Source organism: Lygodium microphyllum, chromosome 29, assembly GCF_053477565.2.
Source record: "Lygodium microphyllum isolate KBCC chromosome 29, Lygodium_microphyllum_v1.1.10, whole genome shotgun sequence".
Lineage (NCBI taxonomy): Eukaryota > Viridiplantae > Streptophyta > Polypodiopsida > Schizaeales > Lygodiaceae > Lygodium > Lygodium microphyllum.
Genome location: NC_141163.1, coordinates 6,815,392 through 6,835,621, shown reverse-complemented (window position 1 = coordinate 6,835,621; position 20,230 = coordinate 6,815,392).

The following is a 20,230-nucleotide window of genomic DNA, read 5'->3' as shown; positions in this document are numbered from 1 at the left end:
CATGAGATACACGATGTGCTCTCAGAGGCACATAACGGCATTGCTAGGGGACACTTTAGCAGGGATACGACGAGTGCCAGCGGACGAAGGTTCCAATTTGCAAGGATCAAATGGAATTAACCCCAGTTATTGCTCAACAACCCTTCGAAAAATGGGAAATTGACTTCATTGGACCCATTAGTCCTGCGGCACAGTATTAGCAGGCCAAGTATATCATTGTAGCCACGGACTACCTCACCAAATGGGCAGAAGTGAGAGCAACGCGAAAAAATGACGCTAGAACGACTGCTAAGTTCTTGTGGGAGCAAGTGATCTCACAATTCGGCTGCCCCATCGAACTGGTCAGTGACCAAGGCACATACTTCATCAATGAAGTGATCGCACATCTCCTGTCCACCTTCCTTATCATCCATCGCAAATCCTCGCCATACTACCCTCAGGGAAACGGCCAGGCCGAATCTACGAATAAGATTCTTGTCAATGTCCTAACCAAGGTTGTCTCTGCTTCACACAGTGACTGGGACAACAAGCTGATTGGCAGGCTTACCGCGCAGCTTATAAAACGGCTGTTGGTCAAACCCCCTTTAGGCTGACATATGGAATAGAAGCGATTCTACCATTAGAATTCTTTATTCCTAGCCTGAGAATAGTACTTCAAGAATGGTGGGAAGGGAAGGAGGCATGGAAACAACGCCTAGTTGAACTCGAACGCCTCTCGGAGACTTGTCTTCTAGCCACCCATGCACTGATCTGTGAGAAAGCCTAGTTTAACCAACACATCAAGCAGCACGAGTTCGAACAGGGTGACTTAGTGCTCCTCTACTCAGTTAAGGGGCATAAGAAAAAAATGAATTTCAGAGGTCTTGGACCCTTCAAAGTTCGTGGATTAGCCGAATAGGCAATGTCAAACTTGAGACCCTAGACGGTGGAGGAATAGGCTTCTTCAATGGCAGTCGTGTCAAGAAGTACTACCCTCCTACGCATCCTTTGCATGAGCCACCGATGTTAGAACCGCCTGTCAAAGTACGAGTAGCCACAATCACTGAAATCGACGATGAGGATGAGGAAGCTGTAGAGCCCGCATACCTCCATATCACAGTCATTGCCAACCAAACATGCGCTTTTAATGCCCTAATTGACGAGGGAGCATACTGCAATGTCTTGACTCACAATCATTGGACCCAACTTGGCAAACCACAACTTCAATCCACCACTACCAATTTAAGCCTATATGGGGCCCACTCATACGCACTTCTAGGCAAGTGCAGAGCTACCGTCTCTATCAAGTCTGCAACTGTACCACTGATTTTTTACGTATTGCCAGACACTAAAGACGTGGGCACGAAGTCGCTGCTGGGGCAAACTTTCAAAAAGTAGGCTCACTGCAATGTCGATTACGTGTTGCAGCGTATCCACCTCGCAATAGGCAACGTTCGCATTGTTACAGCTTTCAGTAAGGGCTACACGACCTCATCTTGGGCTACAAAGCCACCGATAGAAACATATATAGTTAAGTCTAAGGAGGGGGGTAGTGCGCGGCCGCCACTCCCCGAATTTCATAAACCGCAACCCATGGCAGCCAAAGCTAAGGCCCAACAGCCTCGCCTTCAATGGATGCCTAAATAGCCACAACAGCCGCCTACGAGTCGACGCTCCTACCCTCATAAGACCAAAAACTCTAAACCTAGGAGGCCCAGATGCAGTTACAGTAGTAGACACGTAATCAGTCATCACAGATGGGTCCCCAAAGCCCTCTTGCATGCACAAGGCTACTATGAGGGCAATGCTTGGATATGGATACCTAAGGTCCACACGGCCAAAGGGACCACTCATACGCCAGCCTCAAGCTTGATCATCCCAAAGATCGTAAAACCTCAAAACCACAAGCCACTGAGCTTCCCTGACCCCAGCAACCATCAAGTTCATCGACGCCTGAACCCAAGAGAGTCGCCAAAGCCTATCGGCCCAAGTGACAGCCAACGTCACAAGAGTCATCACCTGCCAAAGTCGATCCGACTTCCCAACTCCATCTTGAAAGCAGCAGGCCATCACTCGAGTTGCTGCTAACCCAGCCATAGTCCTAGCGACCCAATCGCAAGCTCAAGAACACTCACAATCGCAACTTTTCGTTGCCAAAGGCTCAAGTCCTACCAAACCCCAACCACCCACAGGCCTTAGACCCTCTTACGAGAAGAAATCCTTTCTCACACTAGCAGCTGATTTAGCTGAAGAAACAGGGGATGACATGGTGGATTGCATTAAGCGACTGGACACCACTTTTGTGTCACTAGCTCTGAGCTATGATCACCTGGAATTAGGCCTATTGGATGAATCCTTCGCAACCGAAGTTCAAACGATGCCTTGTTCTTGGGAAATGTTTGAATTCGCGTTTGCAAAAGCCGCTATCTCCACTGTTGAATTGCTTAGCACTGAGATCTCCAAAGAGCAAGCAATCAAACAACGCCTCATCACATTGTATGATCAGTGAACCACTTCTGCCATCACTGACCAAGAAGTTGCAGAGCTGTCAAGACTTGCTGAGACAGAATCTGAATTCTTAAGGCATTGGTACACTCTTAGGTTGCAATGGGAAGTTGAAGGATGTCGAATAATGACCAACGCTGAGTAGCGCCACGCTATCAAAACAGCAGAGTACGACCCCACATATGTCGCGCCAACCTCATATTGAGTGTTAACCACTCTTTGGGGCCGTCCTATAGAAGAACACATCAAAGGACACCCCTACCTCGACCGCTTGTTGACCAAGGAAGAGTTACACATTGCTAGCTGAGTCAACTCTGATGACCTCCTAACAGATGTTCTCACATACATCACCCAAGTGGGGATTAAACCCTTTGACCTGGATCGCGAAGCTCATTTGGAATACAATCCCAATTTCTATACTTGGCTCCTTCACAAGTAACATCTACACCTCCATTGCCGAAAGCCCTTAACCTTCTAACCCTAAATCCTAGGAAGGATTCTTCTCAAGCTGGAAGGGGAGGGGGTAAGGTGAATCAAATCAGAATTAGTAAAACAAATCGAAGTCAGTGAAGCACATAGACATATATTATGGAAAACGGATGGGGTAGGAAAAGGTGGCAAAAAGTCAAAGTCTGAAAAGGAGAATCTACATTGAATCTTAATGAATTCATTCAAAAGCATAGAGTTTTTCTTTTTCAGCAAATTATTATGTCGCAAGCACTAATGAAAATTACGGTTTATGATAGGAACAAAAGATGTCGCAGCTAGACCGCACCCACCAACTCCCGTTCATAGACGAGGAAAGAGAGTAATATCACATCCACCTAGAAAACCGCACCTTCAGCCAGCTTAAGTTTCGAACTGTCCGCAACATAGAAGTTGTGGTGGCTAGGGAGGAAGCAACTAAGAGGGTGGACAAGCAATGTAACCTCAGCAAGTGCCTTGAAAATTTCTCATAGGAGCCGGACCACCTGAAGTGTGTAGAGTTTCTCAGATCATACGACCCAGACCAAGAATGCGGCACAGTGACAGTGGGAAGAGGAGAAAGTGCCAAGCAAGTCAGGTCCGTCTAGACCCAACCTTGGTGGAGAAGGCGTTGGGATTGGAGCCAAAGACGGAGGAAAAATAGAAGAGGGATGTCTATGCTATGCTGAAAATGAAAAAGGAGGAGGTGCTCACCAATGATGGCATTAGCATCCTAGACATCCCTGACACAGAAGCTAGGCTGCAAGCAAAGCTAGTACATGTGCTCTTCTCTAGCGAGCGCTACAACTCCCTAATGCATCGAATCAGTGTGCCTGTGCTGGAGAACATAGCGGCCCACACTCTAGACGAAGTTGACTGGAACGGGTATGTACGAAAAACTATTGACCAGGCAGCTAAAGCATTGGCTTTAGGAAGTGTGCCAGCAGGTGGAGGGTCTCTAGCCTCCAAAGCTACAGAAAGGAAGAAAGCTTCATCCAAGGCCTCTTACATCGGGTATGGAGGTGTCTTGACTGCGTTCGTCCAAGAGGCAGTAAGAGAGATGCAAAATGCAGAGGAGGGAGAAGGAGAAATGCCCAATAGGACGCCCCCTCACCAGGACAGAGAAGAATATACCAATAGAACTGAAACAGATAAAGAAGGGGAAGAATAGGAAAGCAGGAAGGCAACCAAGAAACCCAAAAAGAAGACCACTCAAAGGAAGAAAAAGGATGACGAGGGCCGCATGAAAGAGAAAGAGGACTTAGAGAAGGCCAAGAGAGAGTCCCTTAGGGAGGCCAAGGAGAGGGAAAAGAAGGACAAACAAGAAGAAGAAAAGGAAAAGGAGCAATTACAGAAGGCTAAGAAGGCATCAAAGCAGGAGGCAGAGGAGAGAAAAATAAAGGAAAAGGAAGAAAAAGAGAAAAGAAGGAAGAGCAGAGAAAAGCAGAAGAGGAAAGGTGAAGAAAGGCTGATGAAGAAGAGGAAGAACTAAGAAGGAAGGAGGAAGAGGACCTGGCTGAAGCTACACGCTGGTCCATAGAACAACAAAGCACAGCAGATGAACTGGGGAGTTTGAGCCCACATAGAGAAGAAAGGCTTGGGTCAAGCACACAAGTGTCGGAGATTGTGCCGCCCGTCGTCACTGAGAGCAAGGGCAAAGCCCCAATGCACCCAATTCCTACTCTATTGGTGCCTTCCACCAAGCCAACCACCATCACCCCCAGCATCCCTACTAGTACAAACGTATCAAATCTTGTGGCATGGATGCAGTACTTCATTAACAAGGAGATAGCCTAGGGGACGAGCACTGAAACTACGGCTACAGGGAAAAAGCGACCGGCCACAGATGCAGAGTCTAGGTAAGATCCTAAATGAAAAAAGGTGGAGGCCTCAACAACACCCATCCAAACAACGATGACGCTGCCAGCTAATTACGATGAATACGTCGCCGAGCTACTCTCACAGTTGGAGAGAGCTAAGGAGGAACGAAAAATAGTTGTGGCTGAGTTGGCAACTGAGAAGGAATCAATAGCCACCTTCTAGCTTGACAAAACAAGGATGATAGCCATGCAGCAAAGGGAGATCGCGGATCTCAAGCAGGAAATAAAGGCTAAGGATGACAGAGAAGAGCACTGGAGGCAGCAGCTCGAGAATGAAACACAGGAGCTGGTGAAGATGCAAAGAGAACATAAGCTCCTGATAATGCAATATCAGGAGTCATTGCAAAAACTGCTAAAGTTGAAGAGCTCATGGCTCAGCTCAACGCTAGGGATGAGAAAAGAAAGCAGGACATGGAGGAGTAGCAAGAAGAGGAGTAGCAAAGGTTCATGATACTGACCCTGAAGCAAGGGGAGAACATGGAGGAAATGAACAAGAAAGCAGACGAGTGGGTGGTGCATAATGAAAAGACACTGGCATGGCACCTTACTCTAGTAGAAAAGGAAAAGATCATTGCAGAGAGCAAGGCAGAAGCCGCCCAAGTAACCTTCGGTGTCCAACAAAAATCCTTCCTCGACACCATCATGGACACTACCCGCCCAGAGGAGGGAGAGCCGTTGGAGGTGGCACAAAGGAAGCTCAGCATTGCACGCAGAGCCCTACACGCAGGACTGCAAATGCCACCCCAACCTACAGAGTTTAGGCTGAGCCTGGAAGAGCAACGGAAATACCTACTGCTGGCTGGCCTAACCCCCCAGGAAGTGGATGCCCTAGGATTTGAAGAGAGAGCACCACAGGAAAATCGGTAGGGGGAGGAAGCCGAACTCGACTTCGACATGGGCAGGTTCCGAGAAGATGTGATCCCACAACCCCCCTTGCCACACATTCACGAACAGCAATCACTTGACCCGCCCCTAGACAGACAAGCCACGCTCAAGGAGCGACGGAAAAAATTGGTGGAAGAAGCCAGAAAAAGGCTGCAGGCAAAACCAGTCATGCGGCCATCCGCATTCCTCCCACCATGCCCCGATGACCTCCCAACGCAATTCCATGCAGAGTTGGTGGTCTGGGAACGGCAGGAAATCGAAAAGGACCCTTTCTCTTTCAGCTTCCCTATGCCTAACAGCCTGAGAGTGGTCCTACCGATCAAAGTAATGGAGGAGGTGATCATGGCTGGCAGCCGATTGGGCCAAAAATGACTGGATGACAGGGCAAAGACCCCTACTCTGTGGGGCACGGAGGAAGCAAAATTTTGGCAAGACAAAGTGTACGAAGTGCCACACACCGTAAGGGGTTACAAACTGCCAACCCCACTGGAGAAGGTGAATATGCAATATTAACATGCTCGCCTGGATGGCATTTTGCAACACCCTACCTTACGAGAGGAACGACCCCACATTCATGGCGTATCCTCGTAGGGTAGGTGTGGATTTTGTTGCCACCCTCCATGGGAGGCATGACTTCCCCATCATCTACAATTCCAATGCCACCTCCTTCGAGGATGCCCTCCTTTTTGATTTAGGAAGCCTAATCGACTCCATGACGCGCTTCCTCGCGGAATTCTCCTCTGTCCCGATCCCGCTTTCATAACTACGTGTAATTACCTTAGGCTTCTTAAGCTCCTACTCAAGCAAGATCCGGCACTGCAGGAGAATGGCTTGCCTCCCCTCTTTTTTGATCCCAATGCTATTGATAGTTGCGCTATGGCACGCTCAATGATGAGAGCTAGCCTACTACCTTCCTTTTGCCTAGCTCTCCTAGAGGACATGAGTGACAGTTTCCACCACCTCTCTCCACGTCTGCATGAACCTGAAAGGGTACATGCAAAGCCAACAATTTTTGCGCAAATCCATCCTCCCTCTTTTCCCCCCTCGTTCAGACGAAGAGGATTAGGCCTAGTTGTCATTCATTCAAAAAAAAAAAAACTGACTGGTTAACATCACCCACTTGTAAAAGCACTTATCACCACAAAAAGCATAATCACTACACCTAGGGGTCCTTAAGTTAGGCATGTCCGATGGCTTCGAACGGCCGGCTCCACTCCCAACCCCCTAGCCCTTTTTGCTCCCCCACTTCATGCTTAGGGCCCATCAAGGGCATGACACACCTAGGGAGGTAACACCCACCTCTGGTTAGACCTGTCACCCTAAGTCACTGGCACCGCACCTCCCTTGGCACAAATGGGGTCCTCAAGTGTGGGACATCACCCAGGCTCGCCTGCGGTTAGACCCACCTCCCCATTCCACTAGCACGAGCACAATGCACCAACACATTGAGGCAAGCACCCCCTTAGGTAGAGCACATCACCTTCTCCTTCAAGCACCCCAAAAGCACCAAACCACCAACTTCGGAGGCCCTCATCAACCCATGACATCCAGTTAGCTGCTCTGACAAACATCATTCTTAAGCTTCCACAAGCACTTGAGTTTACATGTGGCCCTCACCCTTACACCAACCCAACGCCGAAGTGCCATGGGACTGGCACCCATCTAGGAGGGGATAATGTTAACCCCAAGTCAAGATGGCAGAAAAATGAAGAAAAAAGCAAAAGGAAGATGGAAAAAGAGCAAAGACACGCAGGCGGTCTCTAAAGATGAACCGGGGCAAAAAGCGCAACTTTAAATGAAAAGGCGCCTCAAAAAACTCAGAAAACTCTTGTAAAAGAGCACCAGGCTCCCTCCTATGCCAATTGTAAAATATTAGATGGGTGTAGGCTAGAGGCATAAGGCTAGAAGAGGGAAATGGAAAAAGGACCTTGCCACAATGGCCGGTCATGTAAAAAAGGGATGGGTGCCCATGGGATTTTAGGATTTGTATATATTAAATTCAAAAAGTGAATGAGAGCTCATTCTTTTGGTGTGTGGCAACAAGAGTCTTCTTCTTCTTCTCTCCTTCTCATCTTCTTGCTTGTGTGTGCTCTTGAGAGAGGGAGTGTGAGAGTGTGAGGGAATGAGTGTGTGAGAGTGAGGGATCAAGAGGGTGAAGCTCTTCACCATCTCCTCTTCTCTTCTATCTTCTTGCATACATGGCTATGGAGGATGGAGCTTGGAGGTGGAGGAGGTTTGAGGATGCTTGAGCTTGCATCTAGGATCGTGGAGCTACTGGCGTGTATGCAGATTGAGATATGACTTGATATGCTTATGGTTTGCCTTAACAATTGACTTTGCGATTGGTTACATGTATTGGAGCATTGGATTTATGCTTTGAGTGCCTTAGTGATTCAACTTACGAGCTTGAGGATTGGCTATTTGTATTGCTCTTGAATGTATGGACTTGATGCATCTTAGCTTCTGGATGTTTATATACCTCATGTATTGAGCTTGACTGCACATCTATCCTTCATTTTTTTGCTTCAATGGGAGCTACTTGACACTTTCATGTATACATTAAGCTTTGGATTTATGTAGTTAAGCTTGAGCTCGTTTGATTGAGATCATGGGACACTTATTTCATGTCTATACTCTTTGGATACTATTTGGATGCGTTTATTGCCTAGTGGGCTGATCTGCTTCAAGTTTTATAGCCAACACTTATCTCTGTCAGTGTGTTGTCAATGATGTATTCATCCTGCTTTGCTATGTATTGAGCTACGTTACCCTTGCTCAATTGGATGTGCATTTGGCAATTCTCTTCCATTATCCTTTAGACCTACTACATGCATGATGTTTATGCCACTAGATGTATTTCTCTTTGACACATTGAGTTTGATAGATCTCGATACTAGTTATATGCATCTTCACTACTAGTTGCTTCTACGTATCCCGAATGTTTCCTTGGATATTCTCGGCAGTGGGAGCTTAGTCTTTTGTCAAAATTTCCACATTCGATTTTGGATTTATTACTATATTTATTTCAACATGCTGTAAATGCAGTTTTCAACATTGTTTATGAGAGCAAACACTTTGCCTTGACAGTTCATTGGTTGTTGCAGTTAGTGGACAACTCACTATTTTGGCGATTTCTCTTGCTTAGCCCTTGTGTTGGTTGTAATTTTGGGGCTGATTTGTAGTAACTTATAGTAGCTTGTGTTAGATATGCTCAATGCCCCACCCTCATAAGGTGTCACCAATGATCCATGGTGCTCAAAGTTGTAAGGCCCCCATTATGAGGAGAAGCTATATGTGAGCCTAGATATTGGTTGAGTCTTGACTTGTATGTCAAATGAGGCCTATGTGACTGGATGGCAAAAAGGTGACCGTTGTGGGTCTAATATTTGGGTTAGACAGAGTAGTTAAGCTTGTAGCAACTTGAGGCACATTGCATCGAGTTGCGGGGTAAGGGAGTTATCAGGGGCCCTAGCCAATGGTAAAGGGAATATTCCCTAGCCAACTAGTGGAGGTGCATATGGAAGGTCAACAGACACATGGGCACATGGAAGGTCAACAAACACATGGGCACATGAAAAGTCAACAGACACATGGGCACATGGAAGGTCAAAAGACACAGGTGCATATGGAAGGTCATCCATCATGACCCCCCATTACAGGCCATAAAAGCTAAACCCCTTCACAATCACTCATTCATCTTTCACCCAGTCAGAGTTGTTCCAGCTAGCCTTAAGCTCTTCACCTATCTTTTGTCTAGATTGCCATCTAAGCTTCATAGTGGAAGCGCATGGGTGGATAGAGCCATCTTTGTATCGGTTGTTTGAAGCTAAAGAATTTACCTATTCTCCTCTTATTTGTTGTGTACTCCCCTAGGGGAGATCACTATGTATAAATCCTTGCGTTCATGGTATGTTTTATATATCCCTATGTAACCTATTTTGTGAAATTTATTTAACCCTTCCATGACTTATTAGCATAATTTATAAATCCCTTATTGTAAGTTTATTTTTTTCATGAAGATTTTAACAGATCCTTATGTAATAAATATAAAACACTAGTTCTATCATAGAATTAATCACAAACTAGCTCTTAAGACTTTATTAAAAAAATTTAGTAGTTTGAGTTATGACGAGAATTTATAAAGTAGCTTCATGCGATATGACATCCAATGGTAAAATCTCGAGCTCTATGAATAAAATCTGGGTTTTGAGACAATTTCCAATAGAAATTTAGATGTATAACTAGGGTATACATTTCATAACTTGGGGATAGTTAGCAAAGGACATTCACATTAGTAGCTTTGCTACCAAGTCTCACACATTTAGCATTGGCTAAAATTCACAAGATATGATGCATAATTACTAGTAAGTTAGTTGCTCAAGCCTGATTTAAAGTGAGTAAGAAGTGAGCCTTGTATACCTTTAAACATGAGAATTAAAATAGAAATATATGAATACACCTTTTTGACCATCTTACTACTATCCCAAGGCTCTCTTACATTACAATATTGATCTTAGCATTGTCATGTTGCGATGGTTGTCGACTATAATATTAGTGTATCTATTGTATCTAACTCATCTTACATTATTGTGTCCATTATTCCAAAAAAGCATATCAAGTATATATATAACACTCGCACACATATAGATTCTAGAGAGAACAAGAGACAAACCCAAAAATTTTCTACCTCATTGAAATCTTACCAAGTCATAACAAAAGGCAAAGAATATGAGCTTAATTTATAGTTTAAAAAGATAGCTATATTGGGGTGATATTGAAGGAAAAAGTATATTTCCTTTCCATGGCCCACAATTTTTAATGTTTACATCTATACAAAATTTATCTCATTTTCTTCTATAAAGTAGATGTAGCTATACAAAAAATACTAAATGTACAAATTTTTCCTATAGCCATGTGTCCTACTTAGCATCTCAACATTGTCAAAGCTGGAGTTCATCCTCATTTTCATATATGTGGATGCATCACCATAATCCACTAGTCATGTTCCTAAAGCAAACATAAAAACACACGAGATTAACATCAACTTAAATGCCAAGAATGAGATCAATAAGACTTTTTTGTTTATTTTACATAGCAAGAAATATTAAAAGAGAGAAAAAGGAATGCTTATTTACCTATTCTCAAGTGTCCTTTACAAATTCATTGAAGATCTTCCAATCATTTTCATCAAGTTCATATTTGTTTTTGTTACAATCATATGTGAGATTTGCAAGAGCAATGATACTTTCAATGTCTACCATATTAAGATTGGTCAAATCATATGTAAAACTGATGCCAGGAGGCATATTCCACGGTGGATTCCGTGAGGTTTTACGGTGGATTCCGTAAACTTAGATGACCGGGGCTCATACACAAAGAGGATTCTTTGTGCGAGAAGTTGATGGGGACGCCTGTCCTTTTCGGGCGTTTCATTAATTTAGTGTGTACATGGGTGATTCCATAGCGGGTGATTCCGCAAAATGCATATTAAATTAATAAACGTTTATGAGTTTAGAGTGCGCACTCGTAATAAATTAAGGTTAGTATTTATTTCTAACCAGTTGATTTATTTATGTAGCTGAAGACTGCTAGGTATTCACTTTTGTCGGTTTAATTGTATTATTTTACTAACGATTGTGAATGCTTCAGTTGATGTGTAGAGATAGCAGCAGTGGCGGAGGAAAGCATTGGAGTCTAGCGGGTTTTCGACTCTTGGACTAGATTTTGATAGGCGCCACGTCTATATTTTGTTATGTCTATTGAGACATCGATTATTTATTATTATTTTGTATGCGCTTATGCGCCTGGATATGTTATTTCTATTTGGACATTGAGATTGGGCGTGCCAGACACTATGGGCACCGTCCATTAGCTTTATTTTACTATTTTTGTAGAAAGCAAACTCAAAAGCTAAAAGCTTGTCATATTTTTGTAATTGGGCTATTATTGAGCATGAAGATTGGAAATATACATAAAATACATGCTTTGTGAAGCGCTCACACAAGGCATGGGGGAGATTGAACCCAATTTGTCTCTTGCTTCTTGTCGTGCTTGCTTTTACATGGGTTTTTGTGCTAAAAAGTAGAGTACTTTGTTCTTGGGGATCTTCCGGGATTCACCACGTGAGCTATCTGCGACCGATCTGCGCACCAAAAACTAGAATATGCTATTGGATGGTTGTCTTGCATTAATACGGCTCCTATTCCTGATCCGCTAGCATCGGTCACAACTAGAAAGAATGGTCTATTAAAGTCAGGCAATTGTAGAACAGGGGCATTGGTTAATGCATGTTTCAGTAAATCAAAAGATTTCTGCTGAGTTTCAGTCCATTGATAAACAATTCCTTTCTTAAGAAGTTTTGTTAATGGTAAAGCAAGTAATGAGAAATTACGGACAAACTTCCTATAGAAACTAGCAAGACCAAGGAATGAGCGTAGTTCATGTACATTTTTAGGAACAGGCCAATGCAATATTGCATCAATTTTCTTAGGATCAACTTTAATTCCTTCTTTTGATACAATATGACCTAGATATTCTATTTTTGTCTTAAAGAATTCACTCTTGTTAGGATTTGCAAACAATTGATTTTCTTTCAGTAACTGAAAAACTAATGATAAATGCTCATAATGCTCTTTTTCACTTTGACTGAACACTAAAATATCATCAAAGAAAACAATCACACAATATTGATATTTTAGAAAAATACGGTTTATCATTCTACTGAAAGTGGCAGGTGCATTAGTTAATCCAAATGGCATGACTAAGAATTCGTAATGGCCAAACTGTGTCCTGAATGCAATCTTAAATATGTCGGATCTATCTAGCCTCACCTGATGATATCCAGACTTAAGGTCAATTTTACTAAATATAGAATATCCTTGCAGTTTGTCCATAAGGTCATCAACTCTAGGTATAGGATACCTATTCTTAACAGTGATCTTATTTAATGCTCGGTAGTGAATACACATCCGATAAGTATTATTCTTTTTCTTGACTAAGAGCACAGGTGCACCGAATGGAGAACTGCTAGGTCGAATTAAGCCTCTATTTAGTAATTCTTCAACTTGACTTTGGATTTCTTTTTGCTCTATTTGATTGTGCCTATATGGGGCTTTGCAAGGTGGTTGTGTGCCAGGTATGAAGTCAATCTTATGGTCTTCTGGACGTGATGGAGGTAAACTTGGTGGTAGGTCTTCTGCAAAACAGTCCTTAAAATATGCGAGAAATTCCTTATGCTTAGGGTGCATATGAGTTTCCTTTGCATGCAATTCATTCACCCAAATGAGATATGATTTAGTATTCTTGCGTAGTGCATATTTTGCTTGAGTATGCGAAAGCAGTGGAAAAATATGAGATGCATGCATACCAAATAATGTAATAGATTTTCCTTGAAAATTAATATTCATTGTGTGTGTGGAATAATCTATATTGGGATTATGTTGGTGTCTCCATGGCATTCCTAGAATAATATCGCTTGACTATAATGGGACAACTAAGAAATTTCTTCTTTCAATGTATGGACCAATTTGAATTTCTAAATCTTGAACTTCTTGTGTGCCATTGTACTTAGTACCTAAAAATGCAGCTTTTATGCGATAGTGCGTAGGTACAGTATGCAATTTTAATTCCTTTACCAATTTTGCTGAAATAAAGTCATGGGTACTACCGTCATCATGCAATGTAGTTCTTTCTTGGCCATGCACCATACATTTCATAGTCAACAATGAATGTGAAGTAGGCATACCTGGTAAAGTGTCGGAAGTAGTAGTAGTATCATCTTCTTCTTCAGTGAAATCCGGCATATCCTCATGCTCTTCTTCGTCCATGGCTCCAAGGTAGTTGATATGTGCTGATGGCTTCTTTGAATGGCAATTTGCTGCGAGATGCCCTGGCTGGTGACACTTGTAGCATACTATTGGCTTAGCTTTGGTCACATTATTTGCAATGGCTGGGAGTCTGGGTATATTTGGATTTGCTTGTGGAATAGGCTTAGAATTTGAATTGGCAGTGGATGGTAGTGCAGGTGGTTTAGGCCAATTCTTGCGGAAAGATGGTGATGAAAAACGACCTGGATTAAACCTTCTGAAATTGGAATTGAATTGTTTAGATCCATAATTACCATTGCTTGGAATGGCTGTGGTCGTCGATCTCTTCCGCGTAACTTATCTTAAGTGTCGTGAGCTAAGGAGATAGCGTCTTCAAGGGTAGCAGGCTTGAACATGTTCACTTCAGCGTAGTAATGTCCAAGAAGTCCAGACATATACTTCCGCTTATGTGTCGTCTCTGGTACGTCTTCAAGCATGCGTAGCTGTAGGAGTGCATTCCAAAAACGCTCTGTATACTGTGGAATAGGCTCACGATCGCGCTGTTGAAGTAAATCCCATTGCTTGACAGCCTTCTCATGAATTTGCGGTGGTAGGAAATTTTGCATGAACTTCTTCTTGTAATCTTCCCATGTAGCAGGACATTCTATGCTCTTGCGGACTACAGTCCACCAAAGTGATGCTCTGTCTATCAGATGATTAGTAACACACTTGATTTTATCTTTCTCGGGATAAGTTTTCTCATGAAAATAGTCATCAAACTGGCTAATGAATGATAAAACAGTCTTTCCTTCTCTTATGCCATTGAAAGTGCGAAACTTGAAACTTCGTTTACTTATCTTGGATTCCTTGCGAATGGTTTGTGCTTCAAGAGTGGCGTTGATGGTACGGCGAATCAAATCTTCAGCTTGGGGTTCTTCTTTGTCAGTGGACGCTCCTTGTAGCTTTGTCAATTGCGCTTGCAAGGCTTGCCTAGCTCTTCGCTCTTCTTCCAATTGCAGCATGATAAGATCCAGCTTTTGTTCCATGGTAGGCTCGGGTAGATCGTCTTCAGCCATAGGATCATCCATATGTGGGGTAGTCATCCTGTAAAACTCAACAAACCTTTCTCACTCAAAATCAGTTAGCGGGATGAGCGTAGCTCAAATTTGGGATTACAAGGCTATGTATTTTTGGGTATTTTCTTCTTCAATTTTCAGAAATTCTGCAATATTTCTGTCTCTGTTTGCTGAAAGTACTTCAACGAACTTGTAGATATGTAGAACAGCTTGCTGCGAACAACTTTCCAGTTCAGAGTTTTTGCATACGAACAAGTCTTCTATGAGTTTTAAGCACTAGTCAGTTCTGATTTAGTCTGACTTGCAAAGTTGCAGACTTAGCAGACTTGCAGAGTTGTTGACTTGCTGGACTTAGGCCGACTTGCAGAACTTGCAGTACTTGATTCAAATGGGCTTCAACCCCAAATTTCTGACCGTCATATCAAATGGGCTTCATTCATTCAAAGTTTCCATCCTATCATTCAATACCAACCTAGAAAAGAAAATGTAGTTGCTGATGCATTGAGTAGAAGACCTGCAATTCATAACATTTCTATCATATCTTTTGATTCTTTGATTGCCATGAAAGACACATATCACCAGGATATTACTTTTCATTCTGATTGGCAAAAATTAGTTCAAAATAATTTCATTCCTGTTGATTCATTGTCATATAATGATGGATTCATGTTCTTTGAAAAGAGACTGTGTGTTACTATTCCATTCCGATCTTTTGTTTTGAATGAAATTCATTGTCCCCCATATCAAGGTCATAGAGGTATCATTTCTACATTACGCATGTTAACTGAAGATTTTTATTGGCCGCATATGGATGCAGATGTATCTAATTTTGTTTCTGAATGTTTGATTTGTCAAAGAATAAAGAGACATCATGGTAAACAGTATGGATTATTAATGCCTTTGTCTATTCCATCTAAACCTTGGGAACATATATCTATGGATTTCATTACTGGCTTACCAAATACTAAATCTAACCATGACATGATTTGGACAATTGTAGATAGATTTAGTAAGCAAGCATATTTCATTGCTTGTAAGAAAACTTTAACAGCATCACAAGCAGCACAGTTATTTTTGAAAACTATTTTTACTAACCATGGATTGCTGAAAGTGATTATTTCAGATAGAGATTCTAGATTTTGTAATAATTTTTGGATTACACTGTTTGCAAATCTAGGCACAAAGATTGATTTCTCATCTGGATTTCATCCAGAAACAAATGGACAAACAGAAGCCACAAATAGCACCATTTTAGATCTTTTACGTGCATACACTATTTCTAAACCTCAGACTTGGGATACTCATTTACATTTATTACAGTTTGCATATAACAATACACCGCACACATCTACAAAGAAAGCACCTTTTGAAGTTATTTATGGGTATAGATTATCTACACCTGTTGCATCTTTGTCTAATAGAATACAGAGTGCTGATGATATTGCTGTTATGCATAACACTATTTTTGATGAGGTAAAGGATATGATTGCTAAAGCCCAACAATCATATACCAAACAAGCCAACAAGAAAAGACAAGCTATGAATTTCAAAGTTGATGATTATGTTTGGCTTAGAATAGAAAAGTGTAGACTGCAAAGTGTAGATAGACATCCAGTTGTCAAATTAGCTCCTAGATTCTATGGACCATTTAGAATCATTCATAAGATTAATGACAATGCATTCAAGTTAGAACTGCCATCTCATTGGAAAATTCATAATACATTTCATATTAGTTTATTGAGACCATTTAGAGGCCAATTACCTATCCACCCTGTCTATGAAAACCCACCTTTACTAGAAGAAGAGATTGAAATACTTGAACCAGAAGCCATTATAGACACTGACTACATGACCACTAGAACCATCCTGTAGAGGAAGCACAATGGATACACGCTAGAGACTTAAATGCTTTCCCCACTCTGTTAGCTCCACATTGAGCTAATAGCAATTGAGGTTAATTGCTATCCCACCCCGGGGGTATGATGCCAGGAGGCATATTCCACGGTGGATTCCGTGAGGTTTTACGGTGGATTCCGTAAACTTAGATGACCGGGGCTCATACACAAAGAGGATTCTTTGTGCGAGAAGTTGATGGGGACGCCTGTCCTTTTCGGGCGTTTCATTAATTTAGTGTGTACATGGGTGATTCCATAGCGGGTGATTCCGCAAAATGCATATTAAATTAATAAACGTTTATGAGTTTAGAGTGCGCACTCGTAATAAATTAAGGTTAGTATTTATTTCTAACCAGTTGATTTATTTATGTAGCTGAAGACTGCTAGGTATTCACTTTTGTCGGTTTAATTGTATTATTTTACTAACGATTGTGAATGCTTCAGTTGATGTGTAGAGATAGCAGCAGTGGCGGAGGAAAGCATTGGAGTCTAGCGGGTTTTCGACTCTTGGACTAGATTTTGATAGGCGCCACGTCTATATTTTGTTATGTCTATTGAGACATCGATTATTTATTATTATTTTGTATGCGCTTATGCGCCTGGATATGTTATTTCTATTTGGACATTGAGATTGGGCGTGCCAGACACTATGGGCACCGTCCATTAGCTTTATTTTACTATTTTTGTAGAAAGCAAACTCAAAAGCTAAAAGCTTGTCATATTTTTATAATTGGGCTATTATTGAGCATGAAGATTGGAAATATACATAAAATACATGCTTTGTGAAGCGCTCACACAAGGCATGGGGGAGATTGAACCCAATTTGTCTCTTGCTTCTTGTCGTGCTTGCTTTTACATGGGTTTTTGTGCTAAAAAGTAGAGTACTTTATTCTTGGGGACCTTCCGGGATTCACCACGTGAGCTATCTGCGACCGATCTGCGCACCAAAAACTCCTTGGCCCCTTTGATTTTTAATACCATCCAAGTTGAACCTCCACCCCTGATGGTCTATCTGAGAGGCTAAACCCTCTTTTGTACTCCACATAGGCACCATTAACTTTTCTTCTCATCTTTTGAACTCGTCCCAAGTACTAAACACATTGACTTTTATTTTTTCTTGTACTTTTTGAAAAGCTTGCCTTTGATGACCTTGTGATCTTTCCATTACTATTCTCTTCCTAGAAGAATACAACACAATATGAACCAATGCCAAAGAGATTATCATTTGTTTGAGTTTGATACTTCTCCTCCTTATTGTAGTATACTCCCTGTCGCACCCTTGTAAGCCTATCCTTCAATAACATGGGATTGCCATTAAGTTGACTTACCAATGTAGACTTGAAAAGAAAACTACTATTCTCAAGCTCCACTATTGGGTTCACTTTGTCTTTTTCCTCATTCTTTTCATCCAACATAGAATCCGCTACATGCCTTATCTCACTCGTACACACATCCTCATCATAATTTATTCCATCATCTACAAGAACTAAAGATTCATCATCTGTGTCAAAATCTTGGAAACTTGAATTGGCATATGCCTCAAACAAGCCTTCGGACCAAGGCTCCAGCCACCACTTCTTATCCTCTTTACCTTTTGGCTTCATTTTCAAATCTTCACAAATCTATTGAGCACTTTGTAACCCCCTTTTCAAGGCATTGATGATCTTCTCATCAGTTGAAACACATTCATAATCACCTAGATTTGCTTCTTTCATGGTCTCTTTAAGATTTAACTTTCTTCATATATGTTCTTGTTTCTTATGGACCCGTGTAAATTTCACACCATGCTCCTTGCATTCAAAATGTGAAATCCTATTTAAGATCCCTATACAATGCAGCATGTCCATCAGGTCATACATGCGCTCTTGCCCAACCATGTTGCCAACTTTGCTGCAAAAGATTTCAACTGCATTAGATCCAGTTAGATTTATTGGAAGCATCTTATTTGGATGAAAATCTCTAAAATATTTTATAAGTAGTACAATGAAGTGGCACGAGAGTTGCACATCTAGGAATGCCTCCTTACTAATAAAATTCCTTGATAGTGTATAGGTGGCATGTTTTATAATCCAAGATCTCTAGATTTGGAAGAAAAATGACATTTTTGCTGCTAAATGGACCCTCCCCAATAGGTTCAAGTATGGGGACAAGAAAATATCAATGTAGTCTCCTGCAACTCCAAGATAGACCTATGTCCCATCGCTCTTTTCTATGTTTTCCATTGTTTTCTTGCTCTCCCAAACACCATTGGACTTGCCTACTACATATCCTTTGTGATGCAGCCCAATTTTGACAATCATATCGTATAATATCTGCTTCCTTAAGCAAATGCTTGTCAACAGGAAAAAAATAAAAATCAATGGCTACATGATTCAAAGTAACCCAGACATCCCCAATGGCTAATTGACGCTTTGGTTTGTCGAGAATATTGACTAGTTTTTTTCCATTGTGTATAAAGTCTTGATCATGCATGCCCGAAACCTCTCCATTTGATAATTTGGCCGAGAGAGGCCATCCATCCCATCCGATTTGGTATCTACTACCATGCTTATTGATGTAATCAGCTAACATTAACTTTCTTCGTCGACTATTTCCATATGATGCATGTCCTATAATAGGACCTACTTTCGATTTGAGCTTCTCATCCCACAATGCCAAATTTTTGGTCCATTGTTTGTAAACATATCTTGCATCAAACTGATTGCAAGTACAATGAGCAACCACAACCAGGCGTGGAAGTGCTTCGTGAAGGGGATTTGCAAAAAATACCCTTGCATAGCCACCAATGACACATGTATCAAATGCATGAGCAATCACATGATTACCTGCTTTTCCTTCTCCAACTTTAATCATGTGTAAAGTCCCGCATTCATGGTCTAAAGACTTATATCCATCAAATCCAACAAGAGTATCATCTTTAGGATTCCACCTATGATGAAAATATTAAACGTTATAAAAATTGATTGATAATACTTTTGGCAAGTCAAAAGAATAAATATTATGTATGCTTACCTTATCCGCTTCTTTATGGTAGTCTCATCTTCCACCAAAATAAAATGAATATTTTTTGTGATGCCATGTTTTTATTTTTCCTTTTCATATATTTCAGCAATAACATTAAAGATATATCTGTGTATCCCAGGGATAAAGTGGGTGGCTTGTTTATGGCCTCTCTTTGTTGTTGAGAGTGAAGGACCATTGAGGTTAGTAGTGAGGAATTCGTGCAACCCTTGTCCACCCCACATCTTTGCAACCTCAAACAAAGATTTTATATTTGCATTGTATCATTGACCCTGCTTTGAATGTACCATGTTTGTAGCTACATCCTATAAAAAGTCCAATAGAGCAGGTTTTCCACCGAATTATCCCAATCTATGGGCTTCTATTATATTGTTACAAAACCTGGTGATATCTTTTCGATTTAGAGACTCTAAATTGGAATCATGTAAGCTCCTTATTTTCACTGAGAGAACTACAAGTTGAGACTTACTTATCCATAACTTGAGAGTAAGATCTCTTGTATGTTGTTTGGCAACAAGTGTTGTTTGCCTAAGCTCTTGTCTAGTGAGATAGCCTAATCTTCTACCAAATCCCGTTCCTCTATTTCCTCTCTTCTCTTGCACTAACTTCTCCCTGTACACTCTCATCCTAAAGTCATTAAGCTTGTATATACCTTTGCAATGACTACAAGAGAAGTTTGTGAATGGTTTCCCATTAGTTGAAACATGCAGACAATCAAT